This window comes from Ictidomys tridecemlineatus, chromosome 7 (assembly GCF_052094955.1).
Source record: "Ictidomys tridecemlineatus isolate mIctTri1 chromosome 7, mIctTri1.hap1, whole genome shotgun sequence".
Classification (NCBI taxonomy): Eukaryota; Metazoa; Chordata; class Mammalia; order Rodentia; family Sciuridae; genus Ictidomys; species Ictidomys tridecemlineatus.
The window spans coordinates 171,641,521-171,665,471 of NC_135483.1; the positions used below are offsets into that span (position 1 = coordinate 171,641,521).

Below are 23,951 nucleotides of genomic sequence, written 5' to 3' on the forward strand. Positions count from 1 at the left end.
GGCCGATAGCTTTTACTCACACAGAGAAACCTTTGAAAGTAGTTGTGAAAAGACTACCCTGGCAAAAGCTTTGATACATTGTCCTAAAATAGTAAGCAAAAGAGAGTAGCGTTTCTGTGACTGGCCTCTATCATAATGAGTCTGAAAGTCATAAATGCTTTACAAACCTTGAAAGCACTGATAATCTGCTGGGCTTAAAGGTGCAAGAGGGAAGCAGAGAAGGAAACTCTCTCTTTTTATCAAACCTGAATGTTATTGTGACTCTGGTGAGATTATATAATGCCCTATGATGACTCCAAGACTTCAGGATTCCTCCAGTCTTCTTGGAAACTGGTTTCAAGCTCCAAACTCCTTGAGGCTTCCAGGATTGGCCTCAGAGTACAGGTCTAGCCCGGGGGCGTCTATGGGTGAAGCACTGGCTTTAGTTCAGACCTCAAGCCTTGACCCCTTACAGCTCTGCCTGGGGAGAAAGAATCCTACAGGAAAACCAACTAACTCTGGGAAACACTAGATCTCCAAGATTAGGTTAAATAGAGCAGAACTTGACAATGATGCAATCTAATATAGAAGTACTATGCACATATGGCCATTTAAGTTTAAATTTAGTAAAATCAAAGTCTCTTGGTCACACTAGCCACATTTGCAAAAGTGCACAACATTTGCATATACCTGTGTACCTTTACAAAAATCAAATACATAAACAAAACAACTAGCCAAAGGTTTTTCTTTCACTGTGAATAAACAAGTAGAATTAGTCAATCAGTAACACCATTACATGTTGCTGCAAAGGTAGACAGACATGCTTTCTTTCCCGAAATGTGAAAATGTTTATGGTTAATTAATTTTTATCACTTAGGTTATTAAATAGTTATATCAATAGCACTAATCTACATTGATTAACATATGTAAATGAAACTAGAATATATAAACCTTTGTTTTAGATTTATCAAGGATATGATTCACAGAAACTAGTTAAACTCTTGTAAAGTGATAATGACTATGATGAATTCACTTTTGTATATTTTTATATGAACTGTTAGTACTTCATAAATTTTTTCTAGATACAAAGAGGTTTTGTTGTTTTCCTTTTTGTTTTTTCCTTTCCCCCCCCCCAGTCTAAAGTTAAGACTTTTGAATTGAGTAACAGGGTTTTAGTATTTCTGTAATTTTGAAACTTGGAATTTTTTCAATTGCATCTTATATACCAGAGACTATGAAAAAGAAATAAACAATCAATCTTAAAACTTCTAGTTCTTTCTTTACCAGAAGTTCAAATGAATACAAAATATAAGATTCCCATTTTACAGAAGAGATACTAAGATACAGAGCATTAAGTTAATCCTAAAAGATTCCAGATACTCTTTTTTTCTTTTTTTTTTAACCTCATGTTTCAAATCCAATCTTTAAACCATGCTACAGAGAAAATAAATACTTCCAAGGTAGGTGGGTTTTTAAAACTTTGTCAAAATATCTAGGAACACACTTTTTGTGCTCTCTGCTTGGTTATTCACAGGCTGGTTAGAAGCAAGTAACTGCTGATGGCCAGCACTGAGGCCTTGGAACCCTTGTATCACACATGGCAACACCACAGACTGTTAAACAGGAAGCAGCCTTGGAAATCATCCTTTCAACCCCAGCCTTTCACAGAAGAGGACACTGAGGCCCAGAGAGATTAAGAGGTCCTGTGAGTAGTATTGTGTTAATTCCTAAACAGGGAAACATGTTGTCACCTCAGGTCTTTGACTATTCCCCCAAATACCGTGATTATTCATGTCTCCTTCTCAATGAGGCTTGCCCCTTGAGTATTCTATTTAAATCTAAAACATCTCCATACTGAACTCTTTCCCCCACCCCAAGTGATGTTGAGGAGCAAATCCACAGCTCTGCTAGGCAACTTCTCTACACTGAACTACATCCCCAGCTCTGCCCTGGATTCTTGATCTCACTTACTCTGCATTTTTTTTTTTTGATGTTGTTGTTTTTATAAATTTTTCATCTTGAAAGAGTTTTAGATCTGCAGAATTATTACAAATATATTAGAGTGTCGTTATATACCTCACACCCAGTTTCCTTTATATAACATCTTACATTGGTATGGTGCATTTGTACAATAAATGAATCAATAGTGACACATAAAAATAACTAAAACCCATACTTTATTTCAATTCTCTCAATTTCACCTAATGTCCTTTTTTTGTTCCAGAATCCTATACAGGACAACACATGACATTTAGTTGTCATGTATCTTTAGCCTCCTCTTGGCTGTGACAGTTTCTGAGACTTTGCTTGTTTTTGAGGACCTTGCAGTTTTGAGGAAAACTGGTAAGATATCTTATAGAATGTCTGCCTTGTGGGATCTTTTTGATGTTTTTCTCATGATTAGACCGGAGTTATGTTTTGGAGAGGAAGACCGCAGAGTGAAGTGCCGTTCTAATCATATATCATGATGACATATTATCAACGTGACTATTACTACTGTTCATGTTAACCTTGATCACCTGGCTTGAGGTGCCCTTTTTCCTTAAGCATTTACCACCTTCCATCATATCACTTAATTTACTTACTTACTATTTAGTGTTTTTCTCTCCCCACAAAAACATAAGCTCTACAAGTCCAGGAATTTAAGCTCATTTTCTTCACCAAGGTATCCCAAGTATACAGAACAGTGTCTGGCACACATGTAAAGGCATTAAATAGATGACACACACTTTGCTATTCCTTTGCATGGCACTCATGACCCTTCTTGGACTATCCCCCCACCCCACTGCCACCTCACTGTTCTACTCCTCTGTGCTTTTGTTCAGGTTGGGGAATCTTTTCTATCTCCTATTTGCCCAGGCTCTCCTGGCACTCTGGGTTTGCCATATTGTACTGAAATGATGGGACAATTTCTCTAGACCCCACTCTGAGCTCTGTGCAGGCACAGTGCCTTATTCATCCTCCCACACAAGCTGTTTTCATCCCTTGGACTCGGTTTTCCAAACTTCTTCATTTTGTTTTGTTTTTGCTATCAGGCATCATCTTTTCCTGGGCTCTATTGCCCTTAAATAGAGTTTAGTCTCTGTAATTGAATACCTCTTACTAGCCTGCCTCATTTGGTTTTGAATCAGCTAATTAAAAAAAAAATAACAACATATTCAGACAGGTTAAAATATTAAGTGATCCTTCCTCTGACAAAGTGAACATCAGTGTGTGGGTACAGGGTGGTGTGCATCAATGCAAAGCTGATGGTGTGCATCAATGCAAAAGAGCCAATTGAACTGTGTTCTAAATTTGGCTCAACCAAACACTTGCTGGGTAAACCTCTGGCAAACCTTTTAACCTCTAGGTGCCTAACTCAACTACCTGTTTCCAACAAAGTTGCTAATATCAAATTGCTTTGCATGTGGATCATTCACTAGGTAGCTATTCTAGTATGCCTTTAAAAATGCAAATTGCAATATAAGTATGGAGCACTCCATTGGATTTGACTCAACAACCATGTGCTCTTGATTTCTCCCTAGATTCATCTGCCTGAGGAAGCAAAGTCAGCAACTAGCTTCTTATAGAACACTACTTCTCAGCCAAATCAGTGACCTATAAATATTTTATCTTATATTTATATAGAATACCCTTTCTATAAAGGGAAATATATCTCCTGTTTAATATAGTTGAGAAACTGAGGTCCATCTGTCAACACAGTAATAAAAGAGCTCAACCCCAAGAATCCCATGCATGTATCAAAATGTAACCACATAGGAAATCAGCTTATTGCTATTTTCTAACAAGACAATCTTCCTTACATGCTCAGAAGGCATGGCTAATTAACAGGATGAATACAGCATCCCTCCCACACAGAGGTGGAGCAGACAGCCCTCCCACACAGAAATGCCATGTTCTCCTGAGCTCATTGGCAAAAACGCTGACTTTTTTCCTTGACCAAATGACTTGTAATGAGAATTTAATGAATGCTGGAGGTATCTGAGGCCATGTAATTTTAGAAGCAGCTGGACTGGACAGAAAAAAGCAGTGCCAAAGATACCTATGATAACTTGTTTCTGCTAATCCATTTTCAAAACTTAGAACAAAGGGTGGTCACAGGGCAGTCAGCACTCATGGTTCTCACATTCTTTACTTCAGTTAAAGTTGTGGTTGACTAAGAAATTTCTGAGATGCATAACATGATGGTCCCACCAAAAGAGGATCTGACTTTAGTAATATGACCTCTCTGGACCATGAGGTTATGATTTTTCATGGTGTTTTGTCATAAAGACAATGTAAGTATACTAATGGTGCACAGCCATGCCACAAGCAGATTAGGAAGTGGCGCTGGAGCAGACCTCATATAAAGAGCTCAGGGGGCTTTCAGATGAGATGGACAACTAGAAACACAGATGGCATCCCACTTTTATACGTTTAGAGGAAACACTAAATGGCTGTTGTGTATTCAAATTCCAACAAATGATAAGACTATTGCTATGCTATTTTTTTGAACATCCCATTCATTCAAATAATTTATATAGTTTTTTTTTTCCTGTTCTAAATGTAATAAGTACTCATAGAAATTCTGGAAAATTCTGACAAATATGGAAAAGAAGAATCAGTCATAATATCATGACTCAGGGAAAGCAAACTAACAGCAATTTTTTAGCCAGTATTAAATTGGAATCAAGATTACATATATAGTTTGGTCACATTGTCTCTTTAAATACATGCTCCAAAAGTGAACAGCAAGAAATGCTAATGAAGAAGAAGAGGAGGAAGAAGAAGGAAAAGAGAGCAAGTAAGCCTGCCACTGGCCAGCCCCAGGGACACCTTACTACTGGCATAAGACCCCACTCCATTGAACTTCTCTTTCATAGCTATCTAGTGACCTCATTTTTATATAGCCACTACAGTTTTTCAAAGTTCTTACTATCTTTGACACTGTTAATGAACCCTGCTTAAAAGTTTCCTCCCAGAGTTTCATGGGCACTATAGTTGTAGGTTTCCTCTTCTTTCTACTCACTCAGTCTTAATCTCTGTATTCCTCCTTTTATTGCTGCTCTCCTAATGAAATGTGGGCATTGCCTGAGCTCTCTTCTCTAAAGCTGAAGCTACATGTTCTCCTTAAGTCAATGAAACCAAAAGTGCAATTTCAATAATGACTTCTATATTCATGTCACCCAAATTTCTACCATCAGCCTCAATCTCAGACCTGGCATGTGGCCCTGTGTTCCCAATTATTTGTAGGGCATTTCTATTTGCCCTCCTTCATGGCAAAATTAAACCTAATGTGTCTAAAATCACCCTCAATTATTTATTCAGTAAATATTTGCTGAGTGACCACTATGGGATGGGAACTGTTCTAGGCACTGGGGAAACAGCAACAAAAACAAAAAGTTAAAAGAAACTTCCGTTAATGATAAGGTTCAAATCTTCAACCTGGCATTCTAGGCCATCCTCAACCTTGGTTCAGCTTGCCTGTCCAACTCTGCACTTCTCTTTTTCTCCCAACTGGAATGATAATGCTAACTTTTATGCTTTTCCAACTCTAAGCCTTTGCCAGCAGTTATCACTGAGCTTCCCTGCCCCACTTCCACCTACTAAAATTCTATCCACTCCTCAAGGCCCAGCTCAAACACCAACTCTTCTGCAAACTTTTTTTTTCTTTTTTTACTCCTGATTCTAAAATGATCTCTTCTTTTTTAAAACTGCCACAGAATATCTTAGTACCACCTCCACAACATACATTCATGCCCTATCCTCTTTCTGAGATAATGATGATGATAACCATATTTATCAAAGTCCTATTTTGGTCCAGGTATGTGGCATGATACTTTATATCTCTAAGTGTCAGGACGTGTAAATGTGGACACTGTAATTCCCACTTTACAAATGAGGAAACCAAGGCTTAACTGGGGCTACCTTGACTAAGGTCATACACTTACCCTACTGAATTTACAGCAACTTGAGAGCAGCAATTCAGCTCTATTCTATTTTTATAACCCTCACTGGGCGTAAAACTGTGGCTAGTACATAATGAATATTCAGTAAATATTTGTTGAATAAATAATTGGATAGAGAGCATAAAGAACAAAATTTTCAGAGCATGAAATCTGAAAAGATATATAAAGATATGTAAAACTATAGTTTTCTGGCAAAGGTATATTTGAATTCTTTGCAAGTTTGCTTAAGTAAAATTTGACAAACTTTCTAAGACATTATATTGAGTCAAGCTTTTAATTTTTTTTCTTAGTAGAAAAAGCTTCCTAGCTATTAAAACCAGGATTGAAAAATAATATAACAAAAGTCAGGTGGCAAAGACTACACTCAGACCTTTCATAGAAACAAAAGCAGCTATTACAGAACTTAGAAATTATTTTGTGACCCACTACAATATCAGGCAACTTGGTGGGTCTCATTTGCCAGTGACATAAAACTCCAGCTCTTTTGACTGGGGTAATAAGATGTTCCCTTTGAAATAACTTCAATCAATTCAAAGCCTTTTTCAATACATCTCAGCACATGTTTATTGTTTTCCACCTGCAAATTCATTGAGATATTTGATGCCCCAAAATGTTTTCCCAAAAACCAAGCTAAAATAAGCATGGTTTTTCAAATCTCAGGCTGCTTTGCTACCAAAAGCGGCAGTGTTATTACAACCCTATGTCAACCACTGAATTGGAAAACCAAAAGCTTCTGGTTGGGAAGCCCATTTCCATAAAACCACCAGTACTCCCATGTGTCCTGCTCTTAGAAACAAAACACACAGAAACAAAGTTCAGTTATGTAGACTAAAAATGCAGACTGATGCTTTCCATCTCCCTCTGCCTCCCTGGAAGGGAATGGTAAGTTCAAAGCAAACAGGGGAAACTTCATCCTACGACCAGGGTGAAAAAGGTGAAAACTTCCATTGTAAAAACCACGTTTCTAGACTGCAACAGAAATAACTAGCTGGGTGTACCTAAGTACCACTGGAGCCAAGTTAGCTGGCACAGGGTGAATGTGTGACAGACCACAACTGGGAATATAACAAGGAGGTGCAGTGAGAACCCAAGATCTGAGCTCCCCTAAAAGAGTTAGGGAAGTAGCTTCAGATTTAAAGATATCTATCAGCCCATGTAACTATTTAGAATCTTCTACTTGAACCAGGAAAATGGGTTTCTGTTTCCAAAACCAATACAGGATTGAATTTCATTCACTTTTCTCATGTAACCCCTCAAAGTTAACCTATGGGAAAATCACTTGGTTTTACTGAGAATACTCATTTTTCACAGGCATGCTTTAGAGTATGGTTTATAAAGTGCTTGATAAGCTTCTTAATAAATACTTGTAGTAATCTCAAAAGAGAGAGGTAGGTAAAGTAATAGGACTATTTCAAAGATGATGAAAGAGAGACCAAGATGATTCATCTATTGTCGGTAAAGGCCCATGGGGAAGAAAAAGAAGTTCTTGAAATCCCTGTCTAATTACTGAGTCTTGTGGGCCACCCAAGTTCAATTATTTTTTAAATCACCTTAAATCTCACAGGCGCCCTGGTGATAGAACAGGGAGTAAGTAGGTTGAACCAAACACATGAGCTACCCAGGCTAATACTGAGTTTGTTCAGTGGGACAAAGGTGTGGCAATGGGCAAAACAAAATTTTTAACACCAGGAGAAGGTCCATGTCCCAGCACTGTCTTCTAAGATGAATGACATCCAGCAAGTCAGGCCAATTCAGAGCTTGTTGGCCCTCCGGTGTAAAATGGAAATCCTGCCAACACTTGCTCCCATCTTCCTTAGAGAGTTGAGAAGCACAAATGTAGGTCATGCATGTGGAAGTTCTTTGTAAAATCTAAAATAATTATTATTTCTGTTAGAAGTGAGCTGATTCCTAAATATACAACTATTCTTACTCAACAAGTATTTACAAAGGATGGATCAGGTACCCAAACATTACTTAACTACTAGAGACACAAAACACAGCTCCTGCTCTTGAAGTAATTAATAGCTAGTGGGGAATAGACACAAAAACAAATATAAAAAGGGCCTTAGCAGGCTGGGGCTATGGCTCAGCAATAGCTCACTTGCCTGTCACGTGTGAGGCAATGGGCTCAATTCTCAGCACCACATATAAATAAATAAAAATAAATTTAAAAATTAAAAAATAAATATAAAAATTTTAAAAAGTGCCTCAGCAAAAGTATATACAAAAGGTGTTATGGGGAGACAAAACTACTAATCAAAGGAAAAGAAAGAGAATTAAGTGACAATGATATGTAAACAGAGATAATCTCAGAGAAAAACAAAGGAAACATACGAACAAAGCCAATCATACCTGATCTAGAAATGAAGCTCCTTCTGACATGAAGCTGTTAGCCTATAGTAACAGCTTCCAAGGTCTCATCAAAGAGTGAGCTCTACATGAGCAAACACACAGAAGGCAAGAATGTAAAGACCTTCTTCACATACTACTCAAGTGTTTCTGACCTATAGAAACATTCCTGTCCAACAGAAGGCCTTTGCTGGTGACTGAGATGTCATGGGAAATGATTCACTTTTTGTTGACTTTAACTTCTTAGGTCACTGTAGCTGATTAGCAGAAGGAAGAATACTTACAATTTTAACCATTAGCTTATGGGTTAGCACATATTCACAAAATCACTTCCTATAGGCACTTAACAGTGAATGCACATGAGAATTAAAGGATTTTTTTTTCTTTTCTCTGCTTCACTTGAACCTGCTAAAAAGTAAGATTGGATCTTTGTCAAATGGCAGCCCAAGAATACCAAACCAATGAATACCAAACCAATGATCAGGTCCAAAAAGGTGACTCATCTCTAGTTTGAAACAATAAACTCTGTCTGCCATGGTGATAGGCTACATCCATCACCCCTGGTTCCTTTTGTACTTAATCTGTGACAATGACCTTAGCTACTTATCAGCCTATGACCAATTTAGTCAGGAAGCAAGCAAGGCTGGCAAATGCAGACAAAACACTGTCTTTGACCCTAAATGATAAGGCAAAATAACAGAATGAGTCTTTCTTATTTAACTATGTTCAATATGCAGGCCAGAAAAATCTGCCCATCATATAGGACATAGGGAAAGTTTTAAAAGTATGAAAGAAAAGAATAGTAGGACCAATATTTTTACCCAAATCTGGGCTTAAATATCTTCTATTAAGGATCATTATCATTAGTGTACAATGGATTTTTACAAAACAACTCTGCAATGTGTGAATATTTGGGAATTGAATTTTAGGGTTCTAATTTACATTTTCTTGATTGTTTTAACCTGACATTATGATTACAAGCATATAAACAGCTGCCCATGATTAGGGACTACTAACTAGAACTATACTAAACTAATGTCCTGCAGAGGCTCCCTCTGATATGGATGGTCATGTGTTAGAAGTGGAATGATGTACTTAATCAAATGGTTAAAAATAAAATCAAGGTAATTCTTATAGCTCCGAAGCCAAGACCAGATTAAATAATAATTAAGTAATAGTTATTAAACTTTTTAAAAGTTAAAAGGTGTATAGTTATTTAACTTTTTAAAGGTTGAAATTATTTAACTCATTAAAAGGCAGACATTATATAAAGCCCTTTACCTACACGGTGTTGTTAAATCCTCACTTCACAACAACACTATTTAGAGAGCTGTTATTATTAATACCACTTCACAGACAAGGAGATTGAGATGTAAGTAGATGAAGCAACTTGTCTAAGGAGCAAGGTTTCTAATCACTGTGCCCAAAATACACAGTCTATATGACAATTCAAAAAAAAATTAATTATCCTAAAATAATATGCTGACATTTTACACACATAGTGCTTCAAATTTTAGGGTCAAACACCAGCCACTTTAACATTTATTTTTAAATCTTTCTATTTGTTAATCCCATGATTTGGGGTGTTCATTGATAAATATCATCTTTTTCACCCAGGGAAATAGTTGATATTTAATTTACCAAAAAAAAAAAATCACTTGTAAGTTCTCTAAGGGAATGGTAGATGAGAAGCCCCTGAACAGAGTTAAAAAGTTGTTCTCTATCTAAATAACTAAACTCAATTCTCTTTTGACCTTGGACACATTACTTGGAATGTTTGCAAGGGTATAATAACTATTACTTCATTTAGGCCAAACAAGAGCTTTTGCAAATGTTTACATAGTCCTAATTGCCTGAACCTTTTACTAATGTTTCCCTAAGACATCATTTTTCATTTAGCCAATAAATAGAAACACTTGTAAAAATGTTTGCTTAAAAGAACTTGCAAACAAATGTTTCTGTCAAAAGAATTACAGAGAAATATTTTCAAATTGGATGTTACTATAGATAATTCAAACATTTTAACTATTAAGACATATTCAAATAAATTACCTCCTTCTAAAGCCAACTTGACTTTAAGGGGTGACAAATATCAAGACACATGGGATTCAAACAAAACTTAAAAATTGGCTCACAATCTTCAGTCTTACTTTAAATCTAATAAAAGATAATAATGCCACACTACAATGAAAATACAAACATCATATATAACCTTTTGGTGAAAGACAACTACTTTTGGACCATAAGTTCTTGAATTAGAAGACCTGAGTCTCAATCTTCTATGCACCACCACCAGAAGTGTGATTCTGTGAAAGCCACTGGAACCTGGATTTCACTTACTTTGTCTGCAAAGTAGGGTGAATAAAGATACCTGCCTCACTTTCAAATGTGGTTTTGGAGCACAAGTCATATAACATAATGTAGTGCTTGATGAACTCCAAATCAGGCCAAAGGATGCCCACAGGTGTCTGTCTGATACCAAGGAAAAGGTCACCACATCTCTTTGATCTTCTCCCATTTAAAACCAACACAAAGTCACAGAGTAGTGACAGCAATCAGTTTTAAAAGCTCTATGATAGGTTTTAACCTATTCAAGGGTGCCTCCTGCCTTATCCAAGCCAGCAGGAGTTGCTCTGCCTCCACTTTTTTGGTCGCTCTGGAATGGAGGGATTCGGTGGGGCAAGCGTTGTATTACTTAAAAGAAACAGATCTTTTCAAATAACAGCACAAAAATAAACCCCTTTCTTGCTTCCCAAGCTCTTCCACACTGAGGATACATTCCCTCTCCTCTCTTCTTTGTCTAAGTTTCTGGAAGAAACTCATTCTTTATTCTTGCAGACTCCATTTCTCACCACCCATTTGTTCTCCCCCCAGAAGCAGTCTGGTTCTGCTCCAGCTGAAATTTCACAGGCAAAGGGCACCAATATTTTCTGTTACTAAATCCAGGTTCTCCCTTCACATCTCACTAACCACTGGGCATGTGGCCTACAGAGCACCCACTCTATTGCTCTCAACCCCCAAACTACAATGGAATTTCTCCATCTCTAGCTGCTCCTCTCACTCCCCTCTATGCCAATGTCATAAATGTGAGTATTCTTGTTATACCTATAATTCTCTTATCTGTTCCTCTTCTGCCCTCCCTGAGTGATCTCCAATCCACACAGCAAAGGAGGAACAGATCACTCTCTGAGCGCTAGACCCACATAAGCAAATGCCTTCTGTAGGTTCCCTAATTCTTGATGTGCACAAAACCAAACTCCTCATCTGCTCTTCAAACCTGTCCCTTGTCCCAGCATTTTTGAGAGTGAAGGATATCATTATCTGCCCCCAAAAGATGAATATCAGCCTTGGTCCTTGCAGCTAGCTCCCTCACCTACAATTACTCCACCTCAGCAACTCACATGAATTCTACCTCCACGACGATACCTGCCAGATCTATCCATTTTCCCCACCCCTGATGCCTTGGTGTAGTCATCACCATCCAGTTGTCTTCCCTTCAGTCTTAATCTTCCTCTTACTCATTTTCCACACTGCAATCAAAGTGGGCTTTCTACAAGGGCTTCTGGGTAAACCATCTACTTCTTAACATGACCGGAAAAGGCTCATAGCCACTCACCTTCCTGGGCTTATGTCTTGATTCTCCCTTCGAAATACTATTTTGTCTCCAGCCATGAGGAATTTAGAAACTAGGGGCTGGGATTGTGGCTCAGTGGTAGAGCGCTTGCCTAGCATGTGTGAGGCACTGGATTTGATCCTCAGCACTGCATATAAATAAATACATACAAATAAATACATAAAAAGTATGTCCATCTACAACTAAAAAAATTTTTAAGAATTTACAAACTATAATTTTCTACATGCTTCTTAACTATCCTGTTTTGCCTGCCTTGGAATGCTTTTTCCCTCCACCATCATCTTCATCCCTTTACCACTACTGTTCCCTCCCTAAGCATACCCTTCCCCCACCCCCACCTGTAAACTAATTTTTAATTCAGCCTTCAGGTCTTTGCTGAGGAATCATGTCTCTGAACCTCCCAGGTTCATTTTGAACAGGCCTCCTATACTCTTCCACAGTACCCTGACTTCCTCCATTAGAATGCTTCTTATATTATTCAAAAAATGGTCAGTTCTATCTCCACTAAAGACTATATGCTTCATGAAGGCAAGGACTATGCCTGTCATGTTCAAGACTGTATTCCCAGCTCCAAGTACAATGCCACGACATAAAGTAAATGTTCAATTCTCATTTGTTGAATCAGTGAATAAATGGACCCCTGAAGGTAGCAGAAAAATTGTTCTGGAAAACTGAAGTCCTGGTAAACACATGGGAAGAGATCATTTAGCTAATTTCCTAGACATGAAAACTGCTGATTACATCTCTGATGTTTTCTAACCCATAATATATGTTCCTCATTCTGTGACTGAAGATCAACATTTAAAATCACATCTACAGACCACAAAGTGAAGTGAATAATTAACAATTTCCCAATTAGATAAATGTCTGCAAGTGAACTGGATAATGCTGAACAGCATAGCTTTACTTTGAATGGAATTATAAGTTGACTACACTAATCAAGCTAATTGGATAAATAAATCTCTACCATACTCATAAATGTGGCATATAATTGGGTAATCCGATTTGAAACATGTAACTCCAATTAACAATTAATCAGAGTATGAAAAACAAACTAAATGTTAATGGAAACAGCATGTGTAACATCTCAATGCAATGGCCTCTATATTTTGATTTTGGTTTTTGCTCATAACTCATGCTGCCATCAAGATTAATTACACTCTTTGGCCAAATAAAGCTTTCACTCTCTTGTCGGTTGGAAGGTAAATTACGTGATATTTTCAGTGTTTATTATGATCCAGAATACCCAACAAAATGAGAGCAAACAGTGTGTGGACTTTATTACTGATGGTCATTTTTATCATATTCTTAATCATTACCAGTAATGTTCATGAAATCATTTGGCTTGCACCAAAAGCTAAAAAATAGTTCAAGTCTTTATGAATCAAATCCCAAATCTGCTCCTAAAGTAAATAATAATAACAACAAAAGCAATTCCTTGCTAGATATCCCCCCATACCTCTTCTTTTAAAGGGTTAACATTCCCCATGAAGCAAATCAGCATCTGGCTAGCAGCCAATGGACCAGCAGACACTTTTCCTACTTCTCTAGGGGTATGGAAGCATAGGGTGAAGTGAAAATAGAAATGAAGCCAACAGGAAAATAAAAGTGGAAGTAGCAGTAGCCAAGCACTTCTGGAAACTGTCTAGAGATGGAGAACTCTAAAATCTCTGCCCAAATGACCTGTTAAAATCAGGTCTTCTGAAAGTAGAAATTAGAGTAGTAACCATCTATCTGCCTGCTTCTGAAATAGGGAAACAAATGACTTCAAGACTTCCAAAAGTGTACAAACCACAGTTAGAGTATGTTAAGTCTCTGATAAATATTCAATAAATATTAGCTTTGGATGTTTCTAATGCAGATGATACTGGTCTATGTCCAGCTTGGTTTCTCAGTCCTAATGTGCAAAGCTCTTTCTTTTTGACAAATGGTCACATAATTTCTCATAGTTCTTTGTTTTTCCTTTATATAAGTAAACTTGATCCACTACCTAAAGCCTAAATCTATTAATCTCGGGAGGGAGGACTTTTAATAAAAATTCAGCCATGTGCCTTCTTTTTCTATTGCTTTTACATGATACTAGGTGATCTTTCCACCACAAAGGTTTCAATGATTATATAACAAGAAATATTATCCAACTTTATTTTTAATCTTTCCAATAATATTTATTGCTTCCTGCCTCATATTACTTTCTAAAAAGGTCAATTTCTGCCACATATTTATGAATTTTACTATCCTCATAATTTGACTGCACAATGTTTTAGATTCATTGTGTTCCCCACAATACAGACAGGTTTTTAAATAGCTTATTGACTTCCATGATTATAGAAAAAGTGCTACAAGTATATTGTTCAGCATCTTGAAAACACAGAAGAATAAAAGGCAAAATAAGCAATGCTTAGTCAACACTGCCCCATTTTAGCCTTTTCAGTCCTTCCCTATAGATTTATTTATTTATTCATTCATTCTGGGGATTGAACACAAGGCCACTGTACTACTAAGCTACATCTCCAGTCCCATTTTGAGACAGGGTCTCACTAAGTTGCTGAGGGTCTTGTTAACTGCTGAAGCTGGCCTGGAACTTGTGATCCTCCTGCCTCTGCCTTCTGAGTCACAGAGATTACAGGCATGAGCCACTACATCCAGCACCTATAGAGATTCTTTTTTTGTGGGGGGTTACCTGGGATTGAACTCAGGGGCATTCAAACACTGAACAATATCCCCAACCCAATTTTATCTTATTTAGTGACAGGGTCTTTAATGTCTATATAATACTATATTTTCTATGATACTATAGTTAACTGTTCTCCTATTATTGTATATTTAGGTTACTGCCAATACTTTTCTAAACAAGGCTATACTGAGCATCTTTGAATATTAACCTTTAAAATATTCCTCATTAGGTTTCCAGAAAAGGAATGTTAGCAGAGGTCAAAGTTAGGAGCATTATTGGGGCTTTTCATAACTTAGCCAATGTGCTTTTCAGAAAGGTCATAATAATTATGTGCTTCTCAAAGTATTTGAGAATGTCTACTCCATTGAACCCTTACTGAAATGGGGAATGAGAACTTGTAGAAATTATGCTAATTGGAGAGCTAGAAAAATGGTACCTTGCTATAGTTTCAATTTTCTTTGATTAATGGGAAGAAAATGTTTTTATATATTTATTGGCCTTTTGATTTTCTCTTCTATGAATAGTATGTTTGCCTGCTGTCACTATAATGAAATACCTGTGATAATCAATTTATAAAGAGAAATGGTTTAATTTGGCTCATAGTTTTTGAAGTTTCAGTATATGATTAGCCCCATTTTACTTGGGCCTATGGTGAGGCAGCACATCATAGTCAGAATGCCTCGTAGAGCAAAATCATTTACATCATGAGCCTAGGAACAAAAAGAATAAGTAAGTATCTGGAACCCCACAATCTCCTTTGGAGGCATGGCCCCCAAAATCTAATGGCCTCCCACTAGGCCCCACCTGTAAAAGGTTCCATTACTTCCTAATAGCACCAACCTGGGGACCAAGTCTTTAATACATGGGCCTTTGGGGGATATTCAGATCCAAACATGAGTAGTTAGTCTCTTCATTTCTTTTGCCATTTTTCTGTTGGAGTCTGTTTTAGCTTTCTACTGCTGCATAATACATTTCCACAAACTAAGTAGTTCAAACAACATCAGTTTATTATCTCACAGTTCCTAAAATCAGAAGTTTGGATGGGTCGGGCTGGGTTCTCTGCTAAGGGTCTCTCTTATAAATCAAGGTGTTGGCTACACTAAACTGGGCTTTTATCTAGAAACTCTGGTAAAGAATCCTGTTTCAAGCTCATTTGTGTTGTTGAAAGAAGTCAGTGCCTGTGGCCTTTCTGTGGGTCCCATTTCTATGCTGGTTGTCAGATGAGGGCTACCCCCTCAGTAATTCCAGACTTTCTAAATTCATAAAGGCTGCCTGAATTCATTCTCAACTATACAATTCCATCTTTAAAACAGCAACAACATGCTAAGCCTTCTCATTCTTCAAATCTCTCAGATTTCCCAGCCAGAGAAAGCCCTCCACTTGTGATTAGATTAGGCCACCTAGGAAATCTACTCATTTTAAATTCAACTGTACCATATAGCAGAATACAATCAAGGGAGTAATATCTTATAAGCACAGGTTCCAAGGATTAGGGACAACAATCTTGATGGAGAGGCATTTTTAGAATTGTGCCTGCCCCAGAGTCTTAGATGTTGTTTCATATAATTTATTTGTACTCCTTATGATGAATCCCAATTGCATGCATCCACTAAATAAATTCATCTTCCTGATGACTACTTGGAAGTTGCACTTTCACAATGGCAAAGGCAACTGTGGATGGGATACTGTGTGTCAATAAAGATCTTGACAGCCTAACTTTGTCAACTGTGATTTTTTATTTTACTATGGTAAAATAATTATAACATGAAATTTACCACTTAAACATTTCTAAGAATACCATTCAGTTAAGTACATTCACATTGTTGTACAGTCTCCAAAACTCTTTTCATCTTGCAAAAGTGAAACTCAATACCCATTAAAGAACAACTCCCCATTCTCTCCCTCCCCCAGCCCTTGGTAATCACCATTCTACATTTCAACACGGGTATGTATTTACTTTATATATTTATTAATAAATATGTACATAGTAATTACTATATTCTAGGCCCTATTATAAGCACTTTAAAAAATTAACTTAATCCCCATTAAAAACTCTAGTGAAGTCAGTATAGTTATTATTTCTATTTTACAGATACAAACACAGCAAAGCTAAGTAAATTGCCCAAGTTACACAAGTAGGAAGTGATCAAGCAGAAATTTAAACTGAAGTAGTCTGACTTTATATAGTTCTTGCTATGAACCATGACATCATGATAATATTCATTGTAAAAATAAACTCAACAGGCATTAATATTATTTCTTGGTGCGTGATTTTAAAACATGTCTCTATGTGTAATTTAACCTAATATTTGTCTCAAGGTGACACATGTCTATTGACCTTTTAGAGACAATAAATGTAGCCTGGTCTCTGTTAAGGCATTTTCTTGAAGTTAATGAGACAAACACTACTTAGTAGTTTAAGAAAACCAATTATAATTTACATGTGATGTTTTATAATAACATATCTTAAAAATACAAATCACAATACACTGTGATTATTGAAATTTTAAAATATGGGGGAAATAACTATTTCCCTTTAACTTCTTCCAATGGGAAAAAAAATAAAAAGAGGAAAAATCCCTTCCAAATAAGTTTACAACCGCATGGCTCCATCTCAGTTTAACCTAGTAAATTTAAACTGATCTTACTTTGCGAGCTATATACATAAAGAGCAGTCTCAATTTGTCATCCAGTAGTATTTCTCGGTAGAAATTTATTTTATTTAAGAGGTGGGCCTGAGATTTCCCTATGTTGATTTTTTTTAGCTTAGTAATCCTTTCATAGAAGACCAGCCCATGCTTGTCATCAGTCATGTGGTGTCATTTACTATACATTTAAAATGGGCAGAGTCGTCAGAAAGAGCAATCCTTGTGTTCTCGGGGTGGCCTGGCTTGATGTGACTAAAAGCTCTGCTGAGGCTTGGTTTCCATGACCCCTGGAGAGAGGGGACCAAAAGCAACGCACAGAGCAAGACCGCCTACATCAACTACTTTCGACTCAGATATTTACCTGATTCACACCAAAAAAAAAAAAAAAAAAAAGAGCAACAGAGCATCACGTAATCTCCCTTCACTCATTATCCATTGCCATGGAGTGCAGTCTCCGGCACGAAAAAAAACGGTGTGCGGAGAAGAAACAGCAACATCACCGCTACCCCGGGGAGCTGCTCGGTATTTACCACGCTGTCATCCCCATCCCTGGCCCTCCCCGTTTCCGGTAGGCAGCACAGAAGCAAGTGGATGCTCACCGGGTGGCTCGTCTCCCTTCAGCGGCGGGGCCTGCAGCCTACTGTTGGCGGGGTCCCGGCCTGGGCAGCCCGCCCGCCGCACGGTGACAGCCGGTCCGGCCGCTGACCATCCCAGCCCGGCTCTGTTTACAAGCGGCTGCTCGCGGTCCCACTCCCAAATGCTTCCCCCGGAGGCCCGGCAGCCAGGCCCCGACACACAAGGTTCCAGGCCGCGAAGACTGACCGGCGGGAAGGGCCCTACCGCACTCCCCGGGGCCTCCTTATCTCTTTACTTTCAAATACACCTTTTTTTTTTTTTTTCCACATACATTGTAAAAGCAGTGGCGCGTGCCGCAGAGTCTCCTCACTGCTCCTCCCAACGCCAAGATGGATGTTTGCAATTGGAAAGTGTCACTTGGAACACACCAGAACCGGGTCAGTTTTGAGGTTCAGTTCTTTCCCAAAGTAGGACTGTGTTTGGAGCTGGGATGAAAGTCAGTTTTTACTGCTCTTTCCTCTTGTTTCCAGCCTGTGGAAAGTGAGTACTTTTGAGGGGAGGTCTTCTACCCCACAGAAGATTCCCAGGAAAACAGAAGTGTGTGTACACACTTGGGGATGGGATGGGGACAGGATGCTTTTCATAGAACCCCCTCCACTTCGCTCTAGTGACTTTGGCCCCTTGGTAGGGATATTCAGGTCTAATTGGAACAGATCTTCCTTGTGGTTTCCTGACTTATTCTCCATCACAGCATACTGTTACTAATTTCTCCACTCCACCCTAGTCTCACCTATAAATTATTCCTTGAGGGCAGGAACAGTTTGGTTTCATTCACCACCACATCCTAGGAACCTAACACAGGGCCCATGTATACATGTTTGAATGGATTGGTGAATCAATAAAGGATGCAAAAAGAAATCACCAGAGGGGTCAGAGAAAGTAACATCATAGAAATGTAAAAATTTGATTCCAACCCCTCCTCCCAGAGATTGATAAGCAAATCTTTAACTGTTGAGTTTTTTTTAATCTCATTTAATTGGTGTTCAGAATTTAAATAAATAAACTCTTTACCAAACCATGCACTTTGAGGTACAGTTTGCTGTTGTTACCTGAACTTGTAGTATTCTCTTTTGCTTCAAGATTGTGTACATGTGGATCCCACTGATGAGATTCCCCACCCTCCTAGCCTGACTAACATCACCTTGCTCTTTTAGAAGTATAAAACATCACACCTTTCCTGAAAACCTTCCCTGACATGGAATTTACTACTTTTGTGCACTTCTAGAGGAAATCACACATTCCTCTGTAAATACACTCATCCCACTGTGCTGTAATCATCTCTATTCTCATTAGCCTTTGGTTAGATGAGTGATTCTCAAAATTTAGTGTAACAGAATTTTCCAGAATGATGCTTCTCAGACTTTAAGCTTTGAGGAGCCTCTTAAAATGCATATTCTGATTCAGTATATCTGAGTTGGGATCTCAGCACCTCTAGTGAACTTCTAGGTGATGCCACATTTTGAGTGCCAAAATTCCTAAGTCATTTACCTGCAGATAATTATTTTGAAGGTCTACCTGCAATATGATCCTGAATTATGTGATTTTTTTAAACAAGTACCAAGTACTTATAATGTAGGTCATTCATGGACCACACTTTGATGGGTCTGTACACCATGCATTAAAGCACAACATTTGGCAAGTAAAATGCATTAAAGAAGCCATATTTGCAAAATCACTAACTTTACTTACTATCATTAATGTAGATCTTCAGCATCAGAGTTAAGTGGTGATCTCTGGAGAAAAGATGAAACTTTCAACACCAAGAATAATCTCAGCTGGGCAGCTGCTGACTGGTGGGTCTGTTTGTCAACTGGGGACATTTTACATTTCTGTGTTTAAAATAGTTAAGTTCTTGACTTCATTCAAAAGGCTGTCTGTTGACAGCAGCACCACCATTTTTTAACAGATTATTTTTAGATTCATAGAAAAACTAAGCAGAAAGTACAGAGTTCCCATATACTCTTGCCACCACATATGCACAAACTCCCAGATCATCTTCTGTACCACAGTGGTATATTTGTTAGAATCCATGAACCTACATGAACACATCATTATCACCTAAAGTCTATAGTTTATATCAAGACCACCATCTTTTTCAAATTCAGAATAATTTCAACACAGAATGGAAACTCAAAAGATGATCTACTCCAACCATGATCCAAGGCCACTTTCTTACTCCAAAGAATTTGATGGCCTTATTATTGCCAGAAGGAGTTCATATTCCAGAGCCTAAGGCTCCACATTCCAGGCTCTCTACCTTATTGGCATCCTACATGTTGGAGATATGACTTTGTTTTTCTCTACTCAGCGTTCCCACTTCCTTTGGAAAACTGCCTCTACCTCTAAATTTCAGGATAAGCATGTCATCAATGCTAGGCACATCCTACTGCCTATGGTACCCTGGTCTCCATGGTTGCTTCAAGAACAGGCACATAATCCAGGCAATCAATCATCATATATTGGAATTTTTCTGCTTGAAATTATGGAAAGTGATTTGTGTATTGGTTCATAGGTTAGAAAGGACATGCATTGACGGCTTCCAATAGTCATCTTTCCTAGAACATCTCCAAAACTTTCTATAGAAGAAGGGATGAAAAATTTATATGAGAAGAGTGGGAAGGTGGAGGAAAGAGAGTGTAAGAGCTAATAACCTTATTTGAATTTCATAATCTCCTCAGGCCTGAAGCCAACTCCACCTTCTAGACCTCACAATTACATCACAGTTAAGTCTGCATTTGCTCAAGGTAATTTGAATTGCTTTCTGTCATTTACAGCTGGAAGTGTCTTGGTTGACACTCCTCCTTTCCTGACTTACCTTCCACATACTCCCTCCTTCCCGGTCTACACTTCAGACACAATTTTTTTTTTTAAACAACTCCTGGACATACTTCATTTCTTATTATCCTGCTTCAGATTCCCCTGTTTATGTTTCAGATTTATTGAGGTTTCAGATTTATTAACAAAGAGTTTCATCCATTATACCTCCTTCTGTTATCACCTAAAAGGCAGATATATTAACATATTTATATTTTCATTTACCATGACACTTATCATAGTCTAGCAAATGATCACAACAAATACTTGCTAAAATGAAACCAAATGGCAGGTAAGGAGATGCCATTATTCTAGTCATTTGTTAGAATTTTTTTTTCCTTTTAGTTTTCATTTACTAAAGTAATGCTCAAGCCAGAATTCAATAAAGCAATGCTGTCTTTCAAGAAATAAAAGCAAGTGGGGTGTAGTGATGCATGATGCAGTAATTGCAACGACTTAAAGGCTGAAACAGGGGGATCACAAGTTCAAGGCCAACCTCAGCAACTTATCAAGACCCTGTCTCAAAATAAAAAATAAAAGGGAGCTGGGGATGTAGCTCAATGGTAAAAGGCCCCTGGTACCAAAACCAACCAACAAACAAAATATACCTCATCTATTCCCCCAAATATGCCCAAAGACAATTAGGGTATTCATTAAGAGCAATATGACAATTAATTTCTAACCTTAGATAAATTGAAACTAGTTGAGATGAAAAATTTAAAGTCGCAAATGGAATTACTCCCTGAAAAAATTAATGCGCCTGCCATTCAGTGGACAGGCCCCCTGCAAGGCCACGCCCATTGTTAAAATATTGAAACTGCTCCCTACAAGTTAGTAACTAGATTCTTTCCCTAAGCTTTCTAGATATCTAAGATTTATTTCCAAGGAAACTTCCACATCCAACACCTAAAGATTAATTCCTAACCTTCTTTGGCTGGAATGGTGGGACTCTCCAAGAGCCAGCTCTTGAACTATAGCCAGGACTCTTTCTGATTAGTCAATGGCCAGGCCATACATTTTTCATAATCTTTGGATGATCAATCCTACAAGAAGATTAACAAAAATACAATGGGAGATTGAGGATCCAACATGGCGGCGGGCGCGGAGAGATCAAGTCTCTGACCTCTTCAGCTTCGCGGGCATAGGGAGTTGTAATAGAAGAAGCAATCAAAAGACTACCAACCAAGAAAAGCCCAGGACCAGATGGGTATATAGCGGAGTTTTACAAAACCTTTAAAGAAGAATTAATACCAATACTTTTCAAGTTATTTCAGGAAATAGAAAAAGAGGGAGCTCTTCCAAATTCATTCTATGAGGCCAACATCACCCTGATTCCGAAACCAGACAAAGATACCTCAAAGAAAGAAAACTATAGACCAATATCTCTAATGAACCTAGATGCAAAAATCCTCAATAAAATTCTGGCGAATCGGATACAAAAACACATCAAAAAAATTGTGCACCATAATCAAGTAGGATTCATCCCTGGGATGCAAGGATGGTTCAATATATGGAAATCAATAAATGTTATTCACCATATCAATAGACTTAAAGATAAGAACCATATGATCATCTCAATAGATGCAGAAAAAGCATTCAACAAAGTACAGCATCCCTTTATGTTCAAAACATTAGAAAAACTAGGGATAACAGGAACTTACCTCAACTTTGTAAAAGCTATCTATGCTAAGCCTCAGGCTAGCATCATTCTGAATGGAGAAAAATTGAAGGCATTCCCTCTAAAATCTGGAACAAGACAGGGATGCCCTCTATCACCACTTCTATTCAATATAGTTCTCGAAACACTGGCCAGAGCAATTAGGCAGACGAAAGAAATTAAAGGCATAAAAATAGGAAAAGAAGAACTTAAATTATCACTATTTGCGGCTGACATGATTCTATACCTAGAAGACCCAAAAGGGTCTACAAAAAAACTACTAGAACTAATAAATGAATTCAGCAAAGTGGCAGGATATAAAATCAACACGCATAAATCAAAGGCATTTCTGTATATCAGTGACAAAACTTCTGAAACGGAAATGAGGAAAAACACTCCATTCACAATATCCTCAAAAAAAATAAAATACTTGGGAATCAACCTAACAAAAGAGGTGAAAGATTTATACAATGAAAACTACAGAACCCTAAAAAGAGAAGTAGAAGAAGATCTTAGAAGATGGAAAAATATACCCTGTTCATGAATAGGCAGAACTATCATCATCAAAATGGCGATATTACCAAAAGTTCTCTAAAGGTTTAATGCAATGCCAATCAAAATCCCAACAGCATTTCTTGTAGAAATAGATAAAGCAATCATGAAATTCATATGGAAAAATAAAAGACCCAGAATAGCAAAAGCAATTCTAAGCAGGAAGTGTGAATCAGGCGGTATAGTGATACCAGATTTCAAACTATATTACAGAGCAATAGTGACAAAAACAGCATGGTACTGGTACCAAAACAGGCGGGTGGACCAATGGTACAGAATAGAGGACACAGAGACTAATCCACAAAGCTACAACTATCTTATATTTGATAAAGGGGCTAAAAGCATCCAATGGAGGAAGGATAGCATCTTCAACAAATGGTGTTGGGAAAACTGGAAATCCATATGCAACAAAATGAAACTGAATCCCCTCCTCTTGCCATGCACAGAAGTTAACTCAAAGTGGATCAAGGAGCTAGATATCAAATCAGAGACTCTGCGTCTGATAGAAGAAAGAGTTGGCTCCGATCTACATATTGTGGGGTCGGGCTCCAAATTCCTTAATAGGACACCCATAGCACAAGAGTTAATAACAAGAATCAACAAATGGGACTTACTTAAACTGAAAAGTTTTTTCTCAGCAAGAGAAACAATAAGAGAGGTAAATAGGGAGCCTACAGAGTATACAAAGAACTCAAAAAATTAGACAATAAGACAACAAATAACCCCATCAACAAATGGGCCAAGGACCTGAACAGACACTTCTCAGAGGAGGACATACAATCAGTCAACAAGTACATGAAAAAATGCTCACCATCTCTAGCAGTCAGAGAAATGCAAATCACAACCACCCTAAGATACCATCTCACTCCAGTAAGATTGGCAGCCATTATGAAGTCAAACAACAACAAGTGCTGGCGAGAATGTGGGGAAAAGGGTACTCTTGTACATTGCTGGTGGGACTACAAATTGGTGCAGCCAATTTGGAAAGCAGTATGGAGATTCCTGGGAAAGCTGGGAATGGAACCACCATTTGGCCCAGCTATTGCCCTTCTCGGACTAT

At 37.9% G+C, this 23,951-nt stretch overlaps 1 protein-coding gene and 1 long non-coding RNA gene across 7 annotated transcripts in view; one reads left to right on the top strand and one right to left on the bottom strand.

Annotated features, from left to right (window-relative positions):
• Nucleotides 1-18,000, bottom strand: part of Plekhm3 (pleckstrin homology domain containing M3) — a 215,109-nt gene extending 197,109 nt beyond the window's left edge. For 4 of the 6 annotated variants that reach the window (XR_013424271.1, XR_013424270.1, XM_005335121.5 and 1 more), the window contains exon 1: nucleotides 17,832-17,999. The gene's annotated coding sequence lies outside the window, so the exon portion shown is untranslated. Of the gene's footprint in view, nucleotides 1-17,831 lie in introns of all 6 variants that reach the window. The other 2 variants (XM_040294802.2, XM_078017905.1) reach the window with 1 other exon arrangement.
• Nucleotides 17,968-23,951, top strand: part of LOC110599100 (uncharacterized) — a 28,482-nt gene continuing 22,498 nt past the window's right edge. The window contains exons 1-3 of the long non-coding RNA XR_002485028.3: nucleotides 17,968-18,245; nucleotides 19,572-19,661; nucleotides 20,547-20,612. This is a non-coding gene — a long non-coding RNA (uncharacterized LOC110599100). The remainder of the gene's footprint in view (nucleotides 18,246-19,571; nucleotides 19,662-20,546; nucleotides 20,613-23,951) is intronic.